At 37.4% G+C, this 16,294-nt stretch overlaps 1 pseudogene; it reads left to right on the forward strand.

Moving 5' to 3' along the window:
* The first annotated feature begins 5,301 nt into the window (after window positions 1–5,301).
* Window positions 5,302–16,294, forward strand: part of LOC109434138 (Y-box-binding protein 1) — a 59,003-nt pseudogene continuing 48,010 nt past the window's right edge.

The following is a 16,294-nucleotide window of genomic DNA, read 5'->3' on the forward strand; positions in this document are numbered from 1 at the left end:
CATTGAAGTAACTTAAACTGTGAACCCTTCACATATGTGAAATAAATAATCAGTTTTAGATACCCTACTAGATGATGTTTATGATTGCAAATTCAAACATTTTGCTGTATTGCTTAATATAATGCATGGTTGGTGCATATGACTATGCCTACAAGTTTACATATATAGGTTAGTATTTGCTAATAGTATTCTGATAGTTACCAGATAGATCAGTGGTTAATAGGCTGCCTTAAAAGTAGTCCTTTAGTTATGAACAAATAATTAATAGATATTTTCGTGTGAGAATTATTATTATTGTGCCAGTTATGATACCTATAATTTGATCATAAACCTACACTATGGAAATATTTGCAAGCCACATGATTACTGGTGTTATCTAACTGGATGGTCTTGACTGAATTTCCTAGGCACCTATGACTATCTTTATAGACATTAGGGGTACAGTTTGAAAGGAGTGCATGGGAAGTATTGTGTCCTCAGATATTCAGTTAATAAAGAACAGGGTTTTTGTGTCTTTCTAACTGATGCTTTGAAGTTCATGCTGTACTTTCTTTCTCCTTCAATTGTACGATTGCATTTAAATGTCTGATTATGAGAGAACTTTGGAAGCAAGTAAATGGTGTTTGATTAGTTGAGGCCAACTCTCCCTTTGACATTGTCCCACTTCTCTCCCAGGTAAATTTGTTTGGCCAAGATCAACCTTTGGAATTTGTATCATAATTGGCAGTGGCTAGCCAAATGAAAGCCACATTTATGTTTAGCTTACTAATATTTCTAAAATGAGCTGATTATACAAACAGTGAACCTAAAAAAGAATGAAAGAATCCTTTTGAACAATTTTTTTTCAGAGTAAGTTATAAATACATGTTTTGAAAGGACACTATTTGCATGACTGAAAAACATGCATTTGGCAGAGTATCCAAAGCTTGATTTTAGTTACAATGGCATTATATTTATTACACTATATCTAATGCTAAAAACATGCATTTTGAACAGAAAGTTGATATATTGTTCCTAATCCCTGCAACTTTATTTTTAATTCAGTTAAAGAGGCATGACTTGTAAGAATAGCACAGAGAGCATTTGTGTAACAAGAACTTATTGGTGCTGGGAAAAGACAGGATATAGGGCTAAAAAGGTGGGTGGGGACTATATTGGATGCAGTGTTATGGCACTATATATAAGCCAACTGGCCTACTCATTCTGAATTTTAAATTTTGTTCGGAGTAACTTTATATACTGATAAAATTTACTGTTAGTATAATAATGCATATCTATATACTTTCTCACTCTTCCTTTTATAAAAAAAATTGAATTTTCATTATGAACTTTTGTTAATTTAGTGTGCATTTCCTTCCGATTTCTAAGTCTGATGTAAGGTCAGCCTGTTTCACAGTTGATCCTTTGGCGAAATATGGAAAGAGAATAATCAGAAGAGATAGTGGAAGATGTAGTGTTTACTAATTTGTGATACTATATAACTAATTATTAAATATTCTGTGTAGTTGCCCCAAACTTCTCTTGGGACTAAGCGGTGTTTGTGGGAGTGGAATGTTCTTTCACCTTTGGAAATTGGACTGCCCTTCCTCTAGATTTTTTTGTTTTCCCCTTACAAAAGTACTCTGAGTCACAGATTCTAAGAGGGTATCAATGTACTTTTAACATTAGTAGTGCAGGAAGAACTAAGGACAATATAATGTTTTTAGCGTGTTAAAGTTTTGAGTTTTCTTATAGGCAACATTTTGCCTCTGTTTATGAGGGCACAAAAGAGTTGTGCTATGAAATTAAATCACTTGTGCATTTTGAGTGATCTTTAATAGTTGTTAGATATTATTTATTAAAATGCTGCTAATGCATTGGGTTTTTTAAATTAAACATTGAACTTCTAACAAATTAAATATAAATGATTAATCTAATATTAATGGAAATGGATTAAAGTGGCAAAATATATTCCAAGGTCTTTTTTGTTTTAATTAAAAAGAAATTGAGCAAAATAACATGGATGAATGCTTACGACATGTGACTGTGAACTTCCTGTGTTTAATCCATCTTCCAGTTAGATTGCGTGACTACTATTTGGGGCCATTGTGCATACCGAATTTTCTCCTGACTCAGAAGTCAGTCCCTTGGAGTGGGGCCTTCATCTCTAATTGCAGCATGACCTTGCTCTTCGTCTGTTACTGTCTTACCTGAGTAACTCATTCTGAACAACTATTTCACTTTGGCTTATCCTTAGAGCTGAGGAAAAATAATATGTTGTTCTCTCATGTATGGCCTGTGTGACTTTCTGTAGATATGTTTGGGTTCCACTCAGACATTCAGTTCTTCCTTAGAAGTAATTCAGAACATTGACTGTCTTTCCCTACCTTGGACCCCAGTCAGCTGTAACTCAGTGAACTTGAATGCCAGAAGTAGTGAATTTACTCAATTGTGGAATTCATTTGTAAAAGAAACATTTAAAGATCATGTACTGCACCCCCCAGCTGTGCTCAGGGCCATGTGCAAATCATCCCATATAGAGATATATTTTAATAAGATGAATAACTTAAAAAATTTTTTTTTCACTTTTTTCAAGGTTTTTTTTTTTTTTTTCTTTTCCCAGCTGGCCAGTAAAGACCTTGTTCCTTGAGTTCCTTTGCATCCAAGACCATTTAGTTCAGCCATGGTGACTCTGGGAAGAGCCACAGCATTTACCGCCTTGTCTTATGACCCACTCATGCCCATTTCTCAGCATCTCTTTTTAATTATCTTTGTTTCTCTTCCTACCAATACATGGAGAAATCAAGTGCAGTCATGTTCCAAGTGATATGAGAAGTTTTTTTGTTTTTAATGAGAAGAACATGTCAGATAGACCTGGGTTCAAATCCTACATTTGCCCCTTTGAATTTTTGATAATTTGTTTAAGTTTCTTAATATCTCCTAGCATTAGTTTCCTCATATACACAATGGGTTTAATAAAGCTTCCTTCCAGTTTTTCTGAATGGTTGCAAGGGTTGGAGATGACTGCAGGGGAGATTGTGGGATTGTGGCATAGTTATCAAAGCTCTCCCAAATTTTCTACATATAAGGAAGGTATCTGTAAAACCCCCAAAATATACGCAAGTAGAGGACCAGTGGAACCACTCACAGCTATGAAAACCAAGAAGGTACCAGCAATCATGGGTACATAACAGTTGGAAGGCAAAAGGATTCTGACCACACCAAACAGCCAGAGAACCCCCACATTTCCCATAGATGCTCACTGAATGTGTATGGACCAATCTGAAAACAGCACCCACACCTGAAAAAAAAAGCTTGCTGGCTCAAACTCATTGGTGAGAGAAAAAGTTAGGTGGCACTAGAGCAGTGTAGGCCTTAGGAAAAAGCCAAAGCAACATTCCAGGAAATAAATGCAAACTGAGGAGAAACTGCCAGATTAGAACCTCAGTTGGAGAGAACAAGGATAATAGGGGGAAGGGAAAGAGAACAACTAGATAAAAGTGGGGGAGGGAGCAGCAGACACAGGTTTCAGGAAGGGCAAGACCATGTTTCTGAAGATTAATGAACAAAATCGGGCTGTGAAATGAAGAAAGATAATGTGGTTCATAGGCTCCTCTTGAGATTACAGGAAACTCATCTCACAGAACCATCAGAACCAGAAAAAGATGGCAATGGCATCACATATGTGAAGGTCTATTTAAAAGACAGCATGTCAGTGGGATTGAGAGAGCAAGAAAGAAAGAAAGAGAGAGAGAGAGAGAGAGAGAGAGAGAGAGAGAGAGAGAGAAATTGGTTGGAGGGTAATTTATTGATAGAAAAAGACTTAGGGGACATCAAATAACTGCAATATATGAATTTTATTTGCATGTTCAATTGGACCAACTGTAAAAATTATGAGACAATTTAGAATATTTGAACACTGGCTTGATATTTGATAACGGTAAGGAATTAATATTTCAAGGTATAATAGTGGTATTATGTTTATGTTTAAAAATATTCCTTATCTTTTTAAGATAAATATGAAATAGTCATAGATAAATTGATATGGATGATGTCCACTACTATATTTGAATATCATGTAATTATATTTCCATTAATACTGCTCTCATCCATCACCTGCACTAATGCAATGGATGTCTCATTGGTCTCCCACTTCTTCTCTTTGTCCCTTACAGTTCATTCTCAGCATGTCTGCCAGATGATCTTTTAAACCCACAATTCAGATAATACTGTTAGCAAACATTTATGAAGCACATACTTTGAGTCAGGTGCCGTTCTAAGGGCTTTACATATATTACTCATCTATGAAGAGCAATTTGATAAAGTTGGCCTATTATCATTCCTGTTTTACAGGTCGGGAAATGCATGGAGGCATGTAGAAGGCAAGCATCTAGCCTAAGTAGCCCAAAGTGAAACTCAAGCAGCTGGGTGTCCTTACTGTATACTGTGCTCTTCCAGTCACCTGCTCAAACTCCTCAGTCACTCTCTATAATAAAATCCCACTCCTTTCCATATGGTTGGTTGTACAGCTTGTATTTCTTCTGCCAGTTCGCTGCTGCCCAAGCTCTGTCCCAGGGCTTAGGGTTACATCAACAGAGGGGATGGAGCACCTTGTTCTAATTTTCCTACCCATGGAGACCAATTTTTTCTAATTTATCTGCTCTGAGAAGGTATGTTTTTACAATTTGTACAGAGGTGCCAAATGTGCTCACACAGCCCTGACAAGGCCCAGCAAGGTCTGGCCCTTTCTCTCTCTTACCTCATTAGGTACCAATCTCTCTGTCACTTGTTTTCTTCCAGTCAAGTTGGCCCCTGTTAGTTTCTAGAATTTACCAAACCCTTTCCCACCAGGGGATCTTTGCTCTCTGCCAGAAACAGTATTCCCTGTTCTTTTTGACGCTGGTTTCTTCTCATCCTACAGCCTCTCTTAAATTATAACTATTTAGAATGGACATTTCTTACCACTTTCTCTCTTTCATTCTCTGACACAGAATTCTGTTTATATAAAACATTTACCAGATCACGTCATTCTCATGCTAAAGTCCATTTTGCTCCTATAATAATGTTGGCTTTAAAAAACTATGATATCCTTTAATTTATCCCCTGAGTTTAGAACTGAGAAATCCATACAAGAGATGAGAGAAATGGAGATCCCAGTGTCACCTTTAGTGATAATGATAATTGGAGAACGTGTCCTAATTGTGAAGCCACATGGACCTGTGACTTCTCCCTGAACTTGACTCATTCTTCAGAATTGCTGGCTTCCCCCTCCCCAGGCAGTGCTTCCTCCAGATGTTTTCCTGCATGTGTGAACTGGTCTGCATGCCCTCTGCCTGTGGTTGGGCAGATCTGAAAAACAATATCTGCAACAGTCCCTACCTGACATGTCCAGATCCTGTTCCCAAATTCACCAATCAGGTAAGTCACACCTCCTTTCTCTGGCGAGAGCAGAGGAAGAGGGGAATGCTTCCTGCTGAGAACTAAGATGGATGAATGGATGAAACCAGAGGAAAATCCTGTTTGGGGTCACCTCCCAACCCCAATGGAGCAAATGCAATCCAGTGTCGCTACTCTGTTGGGTGGGCTCATGCTGGATTGTGAAATTTTCAGGACTTTTGTGAGCGAGTTTTGAAACTTTTGATAGCATGAAATCATCCACAAGGGGAGGATGCACATCATGAAAATGGGAAATTGGTGAAGGCTATAAATCAGGTGAGCAGGTTGTTAAACATGTTTCAGAACACCAGTGTTAAGGCCCAATATGATGGGGCACCTGCCTGCCCACTTCTCTGACTTCTTCAAATACCAGTCTCAACCTTCTCACTGAGTTCCAGTAATAGGTCTTTCTGATCCCCAAAATGCTGACTTGGTTTCTGCCTTAAATCCTTTAACTTGTTCCTGTCTGCAATGATGTTCCTGTACATCTGTACGTGGCTTATTCCTTCTCACTCAGCTCCCTGGTGAAACATCACACCCTCAGAAAAGCCTTCCCTGAGCATCCAGAAAAAGGAAGTCTCAGTCACTCTCCTGTTGCCCTATTTCTGTTTCTTTATAGTACATTACCATCTAACCTTTTCTCTACTCTTTTTCCATAGGATGTGGACTTTATGAGAGCAAGATCTTTATCTAGCTTGCTCACAGCTATATTTCTAATCCCTAGAACCATGTCTCAATTGAATATATTTAATAACCGTGGTTCCATCCTAACTGTAAGTTCTCATGTGTGAAAAATGAAGCAGAGAGGTCTTACTCCAAATCTAGGTAAACATTATTTTTTCCTTAATGCCTTAAATGATGCATTTCTTATTTTTGAAAAACAAAATATTACCACACAGAATAAACTCTTGTTCATAGTATTTACAGTATACTTTGTAATTTCTACCCAGAATTCTCCAAAGAAAATTGGTGGTGCAGTTTCTCGTATAAACTCTAAAATGTTTCTTGTAATCCCAAGTAGGGACTTCAAAAGCCAAACACAGTGCCTTCCATTTAAGTACCTTCCAGGGCTTTTTCCTATGACAGCAGAAAATTTATCTTCTTTTTATGTAAATTTTGATAGTAAGTCATGTTTTGCTTTCAGTGAATTTTTGTCCTTGTTTTCCTAAAAAGCTTTTGGCTAAATATGTATCCTGGTAAAGTCTGAAATAGGCTGCTTAGTTGAAATAGAAAAGTCTCTTATTATCAACCTTGGCATTTATTGTGAAAGTTGGCTTACGTGTGTGTGTGTGTGTGTGTGTGTGTGTGTGATTAGGTATTTCAATATGATTACCATCTTAGTGTTAACTAACACCTGTATCATGTCATGTGATTATTTGTGTTGTTTTTTTTGTGGTAAGAACAATTATGAACTAGTCTCTTGGGAACTTTGAAGTTTGTAATACAATATTGCTGCCTAAAATCACAATGCTATTCATTAGATCTGCAGGACTTATTTATCACTTGTTGTAAGTTTGCATCGTGGAACAACAAATTGGCTCTTCGGTGCATTAACAAAGTGCAGATTTCAGATTCATAAGAAATGTGGGGCTCCTCAGAATTGTCCAGTTTTCTTAAAAGCAGAGTGCGCTCAGTGGAACATCTTAACTTTACAGGAGGACACACTGTTCCTATACAGGAATAATTTAAGCAGCTAATAACTTTAGTAAGCTCATTAAAAACTTTTGAAAAGCTTTTGCTTCATAGAGTGTGAAACACAATACAAGTCAAGGAAAGAAATCAATACAGAGCAGCAGGCTTAGATGTCCTCTTCAGAGATCCAATTAACAGTTCTCCTTCAAGATGGTGAGAGCAGGTCCACCCTTTCCTCTGTCAGCACTGTATCCAATACATTTCATTGGCGGCTCTGACATAAACCATCCTGTGAACTGATGCATAGTCTCTCTTGGCCTGAGATGCTTTTTTATCCCCTCTATAGATGTGAGGCTGTTAGACTGAGACACTTTTTCTATGATTCTGTGACCCTTGCCTCTTACCCAGAAGAACATGACATTGTATTTTATGGATGTTGGAAACTTGCTGTTTATCTTAAGGTCAGAAAAAAGGCGATGCAGATGCAGATTTTTAATCTCGTAGATATATATTAATAAGAAAGGGAAACCTTGTGAAGATGTTAGATGTGTGATGGGATCGTGGGACAGTTGTTCTTAAAGCTCTTTAATGGTTTAGGTGACACATGAGGGGCCTTAGACAAATTTGTGGTTTTGTTGATGGTTTTTTTTGTTTTCTTTTTCTTTCTTTTTTTCTTTTTGCTGTCCCTTAGCACCTCTAGGTTCCCTCCCATGCTAAGTGGTAACTGGTAGTAACATTCTCTTCTAGGATTTTGGCCTTCATTCTCCCTAGCCCTTCTTTCCACATTGGAATGGAATGTGATTGCCCTTGGTTCCCTGCCCCAAGCTATCTGTAGAATATACCTATTGAGGTGAGTTGCATTCATTACTAATGACAGAATAAAATCAATTAACTACTGCTAGCAGGCTTTTATTTTAAAAAGGATTACAGGCATGACCAATTAACTCTGTAATATGAATTTCCATTCATGAACTGTCCAGCTTATAAAAATGGCACTAGAGAGTCTTTATAATGCCCCTCAAAGCCTGTTAGTGTAGACAATCACCTAAAGGGTGAAAGGAAAGGAAACTGATATTTACTTAGATCACATAATGAGATATTTTTATATATTCCACTATTGGTTAAGATTTTTCTCTGAAAATGAAATCCATTGAAAACAAAGCAGATGAAATGAAACTTTAATGTACCAATGTCTATTTTAAAAAAAAAATCCCGATTAACAATATTTCCATGTCAAGTCTATAACACCTGAAAAAAACCCAGCAACATCAATGGCAACAACAACAACAACACCCTTTTTCTCCAGTTACTGGCAGATTTGAAAGGATAGACAAGCTGTAACCTAACATCCATTTGAACAATAAAGATATGAGGTAGATAGACACAGGGAATACTGTTATATAAATCTCATAATAATGGGGCCAGCAAGAATTCAGTGCCATTTGGATAACAGCTTCAGCTACAATATGTCAAATTTTACACTAAAATAAATCCATGGACTCAGATAGATGAACACTTAAAATTTAACTATTACCTAGACAATCGACTCATTGTTAGATTCTGAAAGAAATATCAATTCACTACAAAAACTATAGAACTGGATGCAAAATTGTAATTTATAAGCATAAAAATGATTCTACTCGTCTTAAAGTATATAGTAAGATATTTCTCAAAGATTTTTATTAAAATATAGCGAACATACAATATTATATTAGTGTCAAGTATATGTCATACTTATTCAGCAGTACCCACCTGGCACTATACGTAGTTATTACCATAATCTTGATTATATTCCTTATGCTTTACTGTATATCCCCATGACTACCGTGTTTCCCCGAAAATAAGACCTAGCCGTCCAATCAGCTCTAATGCGTCTTTTGTAGCAAAAATTAATATAAGACCTGGTATCGTATTATATTATTATATTATATATTATATTATATTATATTATATTATATTATATTATATTATATTATATTATATTATATTATTATATTATATTATATTATAATAAAATAAGACTGGGTCTTATATTAATTTTTGCTCCAAAAGACGCATTAGAGCTGATTGTCTGGCTAGGTCTTATTTTCAGGGAAACACGGTATTTTGTAACTACCAATTTGTGTTTCTTAATCCCTTCACCTGTTTTCATCGTACCCCTAACCCTACTCCCATCTATTACCCCCATAGATCTACTACCTATCTGGCACCCTACGTAATTACAATATTATTGACTATGTTCCTTACAATGTACTGTATATCCCCATGAGTACTGTGTAACAACCAATGTGTACTTAATCCCTTCCCCTTTTTCATCAATCTCCAACCCCTCTCCCATCTGGCCACTGTTAAAATGTTCTCTTTATCTTTGAGCTTGTTTCTGTTTCATTTATTTCTTTATTTTGTTGTTTAGATTCCACTTATAAGTGAAATTACATGACATTTGTCTTTTACTGTCTGACTTACTACACTCAGCACAATACCCTATAGGTCCATCCATGTGGTCGCACGGATGGGAAGATTTCATTCTTTTTTATGGCTGAGTAATATTCCATTGTGTATATGTACCACCTCTTCTTTATCTATTCATCCATTCAGGGACACCCAGGGTGCCTTTATTTCTTGGCTATTGTAAATAATGCTGTAATGACCATATAGATGAGCATGTCCCCTTGAAGTAGTATTTTGGGTTTCTTTGGATAAATACCCAAAAATGGGATTACTAGGTCCTTCTTTGTCTGTTTGTTTTAAAGTCTATTTTGTCTGTTATAAGTATTGCTACCCTAGCCTTTTTGTTGTTCATGTTTGTTTGTTTCTGTTTTCATGAACTATCTTTTTCCATCCCTTTACTTTCAGTCTGTGTGAGTCTTTTGATCTGAAGTGAGTCACTTGTAGGCAGTATATGTAAGGGTCCTGTTTTCTTATCCATTCACCCCCCCATCTTTTCATTGGAGCATTTAATCCATTACGTTGAAAATAATTATTGATAGGTATGTAGTTATTGTTATTATTATTATTATTATTATTATTATTATTATTATTGTCTTAAAGAAATGCCTATAAGATTCCTTATAATACTTGTGTGATGTTGATTAATTACTTTAGCTTTTCCTTGTCTTGGAAGCGCTTTATCTCTCCTTTGATTCTAAATGATAGCTTTGCTGGGTAGAGTAATCTCGATTGTAGGTCCTTGTTTTTCATCACTTTGATTATTTTGTGCCAATCATTTGTGGCCTGCAAATTTTCTGTTGAGGAATCAGCTGACAGTCTTATGGGACCTTCCTTGTAGGTAAGTAACTGCTTTTCTCTTGCTGCCTTTAAGATTCTCTCTTTGTCTTTTTTTTTTTTTTTTTTTTTTTAAATTTATTGGGGTGACAATTGTCAGTGATATTACATAGATTTCAGGTATACAATTCTGTATTACATCATCTATAAATCCCATTGTGTGTTCACAATTCAGACAGTCTCCTTCCATCAGCATATATTTGATCCTCCTTACCCTCGTCTCCCAACTCCCACCCCTCTTACACTTTGGTAACAACTAAACTATTGTCTGTGTCTATGAGTTTTTGTTTCTCATTTGTTTGTATTGTTTTCTTGTTGTTTCTGGTATATATACCACATATCAGTGAAATCATATGGTTCTGTGCTTTTTTCTGTCTGACTTATTTTGCTTAGCATCATACTCTCAAGATCCATCCATGTTGTCACAAATGTTCCTATATCATCTTTTCTTACTGCCAAATAGTATTCCATTGTGTATATATACCACAACTTCTTTATCCATTCATCTATCGAAGGACATTTTGGTTGTTTCCATGTCTTGGCCACCGTAAACAAAGCTGCAATGAACATTGGAGCACACGTGTCTTTATCTCTAAATGTTTTCAGATTTTTTGGGTAGATACCCAGGAGAGGGATTGCTGGGTCATATGGCAATTCTATTCGTAATTTTTTGAGGAACCTCCACACTGCCTTCCATAACGGCTGCACCAGTCTGCATTCCCACCAACAGTGTATGAGTGTTCCTTTTTCTCCACAGCCTCTCCAACACTTGTTACTATTTGTCTTGTTGATGATAGCCATTGTAACTGGGGTGAGGTGATATCTCATTGTGGTTTTTATTTGCATTTCTCTGCTGATTAGTGATGTTGAGCATTTTTTCATGTCTATTTGCCATTTGTATGTCCTCTTTGGAGAAATGTCTCTTCAGGTCCTCTGCCCATTTTTCAATTGGGTTGTTTGTTTTGTTGTTGTTGAGTTTCATGAGTTCCTTGCATATTTTGGATATTAGCCCTTTATCGGAGGCACTGTTTGCAAAAATCTTCTCCCATTCAGTTGGTTGCCTATTTACTTTGTCGATGGTTTCTTTTGCTGTGCAGAAGCTTTTAAGTTTCATATAGTCCCATTCGTTTATTTTAGCTTTTACTTCCATTGCCTTTGGAGTCAAATTCATAAAATGCTCTTTGAACACAAGGTCCATAAGTTTAGTACCTATGTCTTCTTCTATGCAGTTTATTGTGTCAGGTCTTATGCTTAAGTCTTTGATCCATTTTGAATTAATTTTGGTACATGGTGACAGATAGCAGTCCAGTTTCATTCTGTTGCATGTGGCTATCCAAATCTCCCAGCACCATTTATTGAAGAGGCTGTCTTTCCTCCATTGTATGTTTTTAGCTTCTTTGTCAAAAATTATCTGTCCATATTTATGTGGTTTTATTTCTAGGTTCTCAATTCTATTCCATTGGTCTACGTGTCTGTTTTTCTGCCAATAGCATGCTGTTTTGATTATTGTAGCCCTGTAGTACAAGCCAAAGTCAGGAAGTGTGATACCTCCAGTATTGTTCTTTTTTCTTAAGATTGCGTTGGCTATTCGGGGTCTTTTGTGGTTCTAAACAAATCTGATGAGTTTTTGTTCTATTTCTTTAAAAAATGCCATTGGAATTTTGATGGGGATTGCATTAAATCTGTATATTGCTTTGGGTAATATGGACATTTTAACTATGTTGATTCTTCCAATCCATGAGCAAGGAATATCTTTCCATTTCTTTGTGTCTTCTTCAATTTCTTTCAAAAATGTCTTATAGTTTTCAGCATATAGGGCTTTCACATCCTTGGTTAAGTTTATTCCTAGGTATTTTATTATTTTTGCTGCAATTGCATAAGGAATTGTTTTTTGTATTTCTTTTTCTGAGATTTCATTGTTAGTATATAGGAATGCAATGGACTTTTGTACATTGAGTTTGTAGCCGGCAGCTTTACTGTATTCGTTGATTGTTTCTAATAGCTTTTTGGTGGAGTCTTTAGGGTTTTTTATATACAGCATCATGTCATCTGCCAAGAGTGACAATTTAACTTCTTCATTCCCAATTTGGATGCCTTTTATTTCTTTCTCTTGCCTGATTGCTCTGGCAAGGTCTTCTCTCTCTTTGTCTTTAATCTTTGCATTTTAACTATGATGTGTCTTGGTGTGGACCTCATTGGGTTCATCTTGTTTGGGACTCTGCACTTCCTAGGCTTGAATATTTATTTCATTTGCCAAATTAGGGAAGTTTTCCATCATTATTTCTTCCAATAGGGTTTCATTTTCTTGCTCTCTCGCTTCTCCTTCTGGTACCCCTATAAAGTGAATGTTGGTATGCTTGATATTGTCCTGGAGGCCCCTTAAACTGTCTTTATTTCTGATTCTTTTTTTCTTTTTGCTGTTCTGATTGGGTGTTTTCTGCTATCTTATCTTCTAAATCACTGATTTGACCCTCTGCTTCATCTAATCTGCTGTTGATTCCCTCTATTGTATTCTTCATTTCCATTATTGTATTCTTTATATCTGACTGTTTCTTTTTTAAGTTTCCGATGTCCATTTTTAAGTTTTCTCTTTGTTGAAGTTCTCCCTGAGATTACTGAGCATCCTTATAACCAGTGTTTGGAACTCTGCATCTGGTAGGTTGCTTTTCTCCTTATTGTTTAATTAGTTTTCTGGAGCGTCGTTCTTTTATTTTACTTGGGATGTGTTTCTTTGTCTCCCCATTTTTGTTGCCTCACTGTATAATTATTTCTATGTATAAGGTAGGGCTACTATATCTTCCTGTCTTAGTAAAGTGGCCTTATGCAGTAGGTGTGCTGTGGGTCTCAGTGGTGCAGTCTTCCTGGTTACCTGAGCTGCATAATCCAGGTGTGTCTCTGTGTGGGTTGCGTGTGCCCTCCTGTTGTAGTTGAGCCTTGGTTGCTATTTTCACATCAATGGGAGGGATTGAGCCTCAAGTTGATTGGTTGTTGAGGACTGGCTGTGACTACATTGGGGGGGGGATGTTGTGGTGTAGGGGCTGACCCTATAGAGCAGGATCTGCCTCAAAAGAGCTCTGGTGACTGCCGAATCCACTCCTTCTGTGTGTCTTCCTTGGAGGCAGCTGGGTGATGCCCCAACTCACTTTGAAGCTGTCCTCTGTGCACTCCAGCCTCAGGGCCACCTGGGAGATGACCCACTGCAGGTCAAGTTCAGCCACAGTCCATGCCCCACCTGCATCTACCTGGTAGGAGCCACAAAGCAATCCACAGATAGCCGCAGCCTTGGAAGTGCCTTGAGAAGCCAAGTCAAAAAGTAAGGCCAGCCACTGTGAGCGCCAGGCTTAGGGCTGCTCAACCAGGGGTATAGGACATGCTCAAACCAGATGCTATTGGTCTGACTTCTGCAAAACTTTGAGAGACCCTAAGAAAGTATGCAGCATGAGCCAAGGCAGGCGGTTTGTTCGAAAAAGCCATTGGAAACAGCGTGGGTGTGCCTAAAGGTTGGGTTGGGTGTGGTCCAAGGGAATCACCAGGATGGGGCAAATGAATGGTGTCAACCAGCTTGATTGAGACTCATGTATTGTGGCCACCTGTTCTGCACCTGGGAAGGGGGAGGGCTCAACAAAGAAACAATGGCTTCCACCATCTCCTCTGTCTGGAAGAAAACTGCCCCTCCAGCCTTTGTGCTGTACCCAGACAACTCAGATTCCCCCCACCTCACCCCCATATGTCTCTGTTGTCTCTCCAGCTGTTATCCTAGTGCTGGAGCTCGAAGCAAATGATTCCGTCGGTGAGGAAGTCCATGTGTAGCCCTTCTAAGAGGAGCCCCTGGGACTCCAGCCACCCTCTGTCTCACTCATCCACAATCTCCACTGGTTTTTACAACCAGAAATTATGGGGACTGGAACCCTGGGCTGGGTAGCCTGCTGGGGCACTGGGACCCCTTGTTCCTTTGGGGTTGGGGGCAGCCAAGATATCCCTCCTGATTTTTAATGGTCATGCATGGGTGTGGCACCAGCCTGTTCTACGTCTGTGCCCCTCCTACCAGTCTCGAGGTGGCTTCTTCTGTATGTCCATAGTTGTGGGGCTTTGGTTCAGCAAGACTTCAGGTGATTCTCAAGGATGATTGCTTTGTAGTTTAGTTGTAATTTTGATGTGGTCACGAGAGAAGGTAAGCACAGCATTTACCTACTTTGCCATCTTGATCAGAACTAGTAAAACCTTTTGTTCTTTTCCTATTGTCTGCCTCCTGGATCTGTGTTAAGTAGCAACTATACTGATTGGAAGCTACTCTTTGAGGAAGACAGAGTACTGTTCTCTTTGCAACAGCAGTATTTGTTTGAAAATAAATTGGCTGGATTGGGGGAGTACTGGGTGGTGGTCCCTATGGCTGTGCATTCATCCTGAGGTGTGGTTCCCATAGTTGAAATGCCAATAGGCAGGGTCAGCTCTGTTAGACATGCGTCCTAGTGGGTTTATTTTTACATATATTTGTTATATTCCAAATATGAGAGAACTGAGCTATTTCAGTGCCACAGATCCAAAGTCAATGAAAGACCACAAGACTTTGGGAATTTTACCAATAGGTATACAAACCTGTTTGCCAGACAGGTTATAGTTCGAATCTGAAAGAATGGACAGGAACTTTGAGCTATCATCTTTTAGAAAAGATTATTCTCATCTACTTCACAAAAGAAAAGTCTATGTGGAAACATTGTAAAACAAGGAAATTCAGCAATATCATCCTGAATGTTCAGAGGAAGAGGAGATCTTTGCAACTTGTCTGAAACAAGAAAAATTTTAGAAAAATGTTAAGTATTCTCAATAGGATATTAAAATATATCACTAAAAATCTGTTCAGAAAATCATAAGAAGAGAACTACTAAGATTAAAAATTAGGAAAATGGATAAGATAATGAGGTTTTATAAAGAAACTAAAAACATAATATGAGGAATACAGTTTTCAGTGGAGGTAATGAAGAAGACTTCCCTTGGAAAACTAAATCAGTGATATAGAAAATGAATTTGAGTAGGTTGCCCAGAATGCAGGGATGAAAAACAAAGACAAACATACAAAAAATAACACAATAATGACAGTTTGGGGAATTTAATCAATAATGTAAAGATTTTGTAGGGTGTCTGATGAGCACTTGTCTTATTAGGGAGAGCACGTCATGGACAGTGTAGATGCCTGATCACTGCGCTGTACACCTGAAGCTGAAGCTGAAGAATACTGAATGTCAACTATAATTTAATATGTATGTATAGTCATGAGATGTGGAGCACAGCAAAGGGAATAGAGTGAATGAAATTGTAACAGCTATATACGATGTCAGAGGGGTAGTAGATTGGGGGAGAGGATTATCACTTTGTGAGGGGTGTAAATGTCTATTACATTGTTTTGTATACCTGAAACTAATAAAAACAAACAAACAAACAAACAAACAATGAGAAGATATAAAGAACGCAGGATTCAGCTTAAGAATTCTGTGTTTAACAAAAGTTATAGTCAAACTAATTAAAAGTAAAACAATTACATATTAAAGGTGTGGCTAAGGAAAACTTTCAGAATTGGAAACAGGAATGGATATGCAAATCTATACTCACCCTTTCCAAAGTCAAAATAAAAAATAAAATACCTAAACTCGTAAAGAGTTTTGAAATACATTTACAAAGAAAAAAAAACTAAAGACTGACAAAAGACAAACCGGTGTCAGAAAGGGGAAAAGAAGGGAAAACTTGATTAAGATGTCTCCTTTGTAAAAGTAAATGTTAAAAGAACAATGTCTACAGAATTTTGAGATAGAGAACAAAAGAGACTCAATAACTTTATACCAAATCAAAATATTTTTCTTTTGTTAAGGAAAGTGAAATACTAGCTCAGATTTTCAAGGTCTCAAAAAATATACCACTCAGCTGCTTCCTTTGCTCAGTGCAGGCCTGCACTCCAAAAGTGCGTGGA

This window comes from Rhinolophus sinicus, linkage group LG06, assembly GCF_036562045.2.
Source record: "Rhinolophus sinicus isolate RSC01 linkage group LG06, ASM3656204v1, whole genome shotgun sequence".
NCBI classification, from domain to species: domain Eukaryota; kingdom Metazoa; phylum Chordata; class Mammalia; order Chiroptera; family Rhinolophidae; genus Rhinolophus; species Rhinolophus sinicus.